This window comes from Chinchilla lanigera, unplaced genomic scaffold (genome assembly GCF_000276665.1).
Source record: "Chinchilla lanigera isolate Chin_1 unplaced genomic scaffold, ChiLan1.0 scaffold00032, whole genome shotgun sequence".
Classification (NCBI taxonomy): Eukaryota; Metazoa; Chordata; class Mammalia; order Rodentia; family Chinchillidae; genus Chinchilla; species Chinchilla lanigera.
This window is the reverse complement of record NW_004955433.1, coordinates 23,011,102-23,016,676: the sequence shown is the minus strand read 5'-3', so window position 1 is coordinate 23,016,676 and position 5,575 is coordinate 23,011,102.

Below are 5,575 nucleotides of genomic sequence, written 5' to 3'. Positions count from 1 at the left end.
GGAGAGGTAATGCTCTGCCTGCCCCAACAGGGCTCCTAGGAGGACTTTAAGGAGGGAAGAGACATGGTCAGCTCTTATCCTATTGGGAAGATATAAGTGAGCTCAGGGTGGAGCTGCACCAGTTGAGCATGGCAGACTGGGCCTGAGGAGCGGGGTTGAATGACACCAGCTATGTTGCAGTGGGAAGGCCACCTTCACTGGTTCTAGTGTTCACTCAAAGTCCCTTGTGTATCAGGTTTTGGCACTGGAGCACATGGCTATCCTTCTAGTGTTGAGCTCATGGAGCTTTGCTGATAGAGGTAGAGACAATGGCAATGGAAAGCCTGCTTCATGACAGCAGGGAGGGACCAGAGGCAGCTCTGCAGGTGAGATTGCTCATGTAGTCTCAGTGGTTGCAAGGAGGGTGACAGGTAAGCAGAGGCCAGAGGAAGCCAGCCAGCTGGGCAGACACCAGGGTGAGGGAGATTCTAGGAGGAAGGAGCAGACAGTGCAAAGGCCCCAGGAAGAAACATGCTGCATGGGTTTGAAGGACAAATGGGTCCAAGGCGGAAGGTGAGAAATGAGAGGAAGTGAGGATGATCTGTGTTTGCTTGAGTGACTGACAGATGATAGAGATAGGACAGGTGGAAACTACTAGGCTAGATGGCCTGGATGACCTCCATGTCCCTGGCACCTAGCACAGTGCCTGGAACACAGGAAGTGCTCAGTGACTATTGAGAGCACAAATGACTCTATCTCACAGTGGTTCCGTGGACCTGTGGGTGGGCACATGATCCAGAGCCAGAAGAAAGACAGAAACTTCAGGGGCTTTGGTCAGATGCACTGTACCCACCTTACTCAGGCAGGGACTAACTCATGGCGATGCAGGTCGGGTTCCCAAGCAGGAAAATCCTTTCTCCTGTCCCAGGAAGCTCTTTATGTGAGGCTGGGATCCAGCTGTGGACTTCTCCAATGGAGAAGAACATTCTTTGGCAAGTGCTGATAATAAATCATACAATGTTTGTCCTTGGTTGCATGCAAGGATGAATGAATCCAGGAGTAGAAGAAAGAAAAAAAGAAGCGAAAACAGTAGCAAAGAGATGGGCAGGTTTGCCAATAGGCAGCTTGGTCCTCACATTAGAAAAGGGATCTGGGGGTTAGAGATCTCTGCAGCAAGCAGGACTTCTGTCTCCATGCAACATCTGGCCACATGTGTTTTACTGGATTGGTCAAGACATGCTTGTGGGTTACTGGGTCTCCACGTGGTCTTAATTTGCCCAGAGTGGTCCTCTATAGAACCGGCAGCCATCCCTTCCCACCACTACTGTGGTCCCAACATGAAAGGCTTCATTTCCTATCTACCTGCATACGCCAGTCCATTTGCAAGCTAGCAAATAAGTCCCAACCAAATGTATAGAGAAGCCTGATTCAGGCCTCAGAACACTCTAAAAGACACATAAGCAGGGATTATTTACAGCAATGAAACATAAGAGGTGATCTCACCTCAATGTTGCCATCAATAAAAGAGGACAGACTAAGCAAATTATGGCACTGACTTACAATGGAATATTCTGTAGCTATGAAATCTTGTTTTTTCAATAATTTTAATAATATAAAAAATTTTAGTATAACATTAAAAGGAAAAAAATCCAAGCGTATGAAAACCAGGTTATGGAACTGTGCATACAGCTTGACTCTTATTTTGTAAAAGAAAAAACCCTAGAGAATAGATTTATACATGGCAAAAGATTAGAAAGGAAATAGAATATAATGTTCACAGTTATTGTGCTCTCTGGGCAGAGATGGAATTAAGGAAGATTTTTATATTTTTTATATTTTTACAATATTCTAAATTTTCTGCATGAACACGTACTACTTTTATAACATGAAAGATCATTAAAATGAAGATTTGGATAAAAACCTTCATGCTAACAAAATAAAAATCAATTAAGTAAATAAGTCAGTGATAGTTAACTCACCAAAAAATGTAAAACTTATTTAATTGCCTTTTGAACATGTCATGTTAGTGAAAATACCTTTAAAAGTTAATTTGTCTTTAAACTTACTAATAAGAAACCTTATTAAAATATTACAAAAATAACCATCAACATTTTTAACTTTCATACAATTGTCCCCGATGTTTGAGCAAGTCTTTTGTTTTTGTATTTGAGACAGATTCTCACCATGTAGCCCAGCCTGGCCTTGAACTCACTATGTAGTTCAAGGTGGTCTTGAACTTGCAGTCCTCTTGCCTCAGCCTCCTGAATGGTAGGGTTACAGGTATGTGCAGCCATACCTGGCTTAGCAAGTCTTACATGCCAAATACTTGACAGAATGATTTCTTCCATGAACTGTAATATTTTGTTTCCACTCAATTTATACGCTTGACAAAAATAATAATAGACCTTACGTTTGTAAGACATTATAAATTTGCAAAGCATCTGATGCTGAGTACTATTCCATGCTTGGGAGAGACTACAGGGAATAAAACATCAAAGGTCCCTGTCTTGTGGACCTCACATGATACTGAAGAGGGAAGATGACAAATGACTGAATGAGATCAATAGATGTGGGGATGAGAAATGCAATGAAGAAAGACAGAGAGAAGGGAGTTGGTAATGAATGAGAGATTTCTCTTTTAAATCAACCAGCTGGTTAAATCAGTTTGGTTATTGTTTGAAGAGGGAAAAAATGAAGGTGTCTCTAAAAATTCTATAGTCTGTGGACAATGAACATACTTTTTCTCAGTTATCAGACATAAAAGTGATTGAAGATCTCCACAGAGGAGCCATCTCAATAATGAAGTACATGTCATCTAAGTTACAATGTGCTAATTATCAATTTTACAAACTCATACAAAATTCTGATGAGTCACAGGGATGTTTAAGTATTCTATACCTAGCAGAGCTACCATTCTAAGACTCAGCGTGCTCATTGAAATATGTGGCCAATTACAGGATCCTGGACTCCTGTGGACCCCCCCCCCCACTGCAATCTCAGGGAGCTATCGCAGAGCTCAGAGCAAAAATGCTTGTGTTTAGGAAAACAGTGTGTGTGTTTGATGTCTGTTCATAACACAGTCATGGCAGGGCCCCTAGACACTGCTGTATGCTATCTACGCGTCATTTCTTCAGTCTCGAAACATCTGGGAGGTGTATAACATTTATTCTCATTTCACAACAGTGCTGAGGCTCTGAAAGGCAAATCAGCACCCAGACTCATATGCTGGATACCCAGGCATCCAGCTCTGAGAAGCTGGGTTCTTAGCCACAAGGCTATGTTATGCTCTCTTGCCAAGAGGCCCTGGAGCACCTCTGACCCCAGTTTCTCCTTAGGAGGCTGGGAGTAGATTTATGCCTTCCTGCCCCTCACCCTGAGCTCTGTGCGTTGCCAGCGTGAGGGTGCAGGTAACAGTCCTGGGAGGGCGTCGAGCTGATGCTTTTCAAAGACTGACAATCACGCCTATACCCCATCACGTTCTCTATCAGCTGTGTTCCAAATCCTGTGTGAACCAGTAGACACAACCTAATTAGTTTCTGATTAACTCCTTTGGGAAGATGAGGAGTGAGGGCTGTGGAAGATGCAGGGATGTGACATCCTAGTGTGTGAGTGGGGGAGGGAAGGGAGAGAGGAATTCTATGCAGAAGGAGCCTGAGGAGGCAGCCATTCTGCCAGTCGTAGCAGGTCCCACCTGGCAGCATGTGGACCGGTTTCCTTATTTCCTTACCTGAATCCTCCCCCGTCCTCTGTTCTGAGCAGCTGGGTCATAGGTGGCAAGGAACCCATGTGGGTGCCCACAAGCTAGATCTCTGCTTTCTTTCCACCGATGTGTCTGGCCATCTATACTTTCTGTGCTACCCTGAGGGTCCCCATATCCACCCTCTGCTCTGGACCTGAGGCCCCAGCTGCATAAATCAGGCAGATCACTACCTGGGGACTGTCCAGCTCTTAAATTCCAGCCTCTCAGTCAGTCACCAGCTCCCTTTCCATTCCGGGGCTCATCATTTCTGGGTGCTTTGTGACTAGTTGCCTGGATGTACAAATCACAGTCAGGAGTCAGGGCTGGCACCCCTCAGCCCTCCTGGAAGCCTCCGTGCCCTGGTGGCAGTCTCTCCTCTCCTGGCTTCCTGCTGCCCTTCTGAACCAACACCAGTGGCATGTCCAAGCCATCTGACAGCCTCATCTACCCCTAGGGAAAGCAATCTTTCTTGTGCTCTCAAACTGGGAGGGGAGAGGGGTGTGTATAATCCCTTGTACAGAGCCAGAGCAGTGTGTGGGGTACATCTGCCTGGGGCAGCAGACCTCAGCCAAAGCACGGAGGAAAAGGCCATCCTTTACAGTCAGATGGGACTTTTCCAACCTGGGGGGTTGGGTGGGGTTGGGAGGGGAGATCTGGGCTGGGACTGGGAACTCCCAGGGAGGGCTGAGAAAGGACAGGCCTAAGGAGTAAGTTTTGCTTCCCAGTGAGTTATTAACAGGACTTGGGGGATTCAAAGACCTGTTTGGAGGGGGGTGGGACAACATTACGTCCCCATCACTTCAGGGAAGATCACTTTGCCTCAGTATCTATTGGCGCTGGACACCTCATAAAATGACACCTGTAGCCAAATGCAATTGAGTACTGGCTGCGTGCCAGGCATCCCAGGAGAATAATTTTATTTAACCTTCCCAATTTACCTTCCTTATGTTTCAGATGGGGAAACTGAACCTCAGAGGGGTTAAGTGTCTTGCTTAAGGTAATGCAGCTAGGTCAGTCCGCGTCTGCCTTTTGGTTCCAAAGCCCTTAAACATTCTGCTCACACCAGAATCCTGTCTACTTTTCAGAGGAGGAAACTCGGGCCCAGGGTGGTGAAGTCATTGGTTCCAGTGGAACAGTCGGAATGTTCGAGGAGAGTCCAGAGTGCCTGCCTCGGGGCCGGTGTTCGTGGGGCTTCGTGGATCAAGACCAAGGACCAGTCCTTGTAGCCCCTGCTTCTCCACCTGTCACTCGTGTCCTCCCATTCCCAGCACGGGCCTGGCCACCCACGATGGCACTGGCGCGGTTCAGGAAGGCAGCTCTGGTCCCCACCGTGCGTCAGCCCTCAGGCCGCGAAGTGCGAAGTGCGTGGGGGCAGAGGAGCAGCGTCGCCCCCAGGCGGCCGGGGCGGGGCGGGCAGAGCCCATCCCCGGGTCAGCCTTGGGTCTCTTAACGCACAGCGAAGTCTGCCCCAAAGGGAAGAAGGTGTGTCGGGGATGCTCCCTCTCCCACCCGGTGTGCCAAGACAGGCCAGAACCGGGGGCAGCCAAGCAGGGGCATGGCGCGGGTGACCCTCCCGTCAAAGGGTCAAACTTCCTGGCTCGAGGCGGGTGGGAGGAGGGTTCAAGCTGAAACTCTGCAAAACCCCGGTCCATTTCCTCTCCCACCCTAGTTTCCCTCTGGACTGGGTTGCTCAGAGCGTCCCCCAAACTGAGGGCGCGGGCCGGGGAGACTGTCCTGCCCGCTCCCCGCGCCGGGTCTGCGTGTCTGGGGCGCGACTCGGGCAGGGAGACCTCCCCCCGCCAGGCTCCGCAGGAGTGCCGGGGTCCCGCTCCGCTCCGCGCGCCGCGGTTCCGCTCC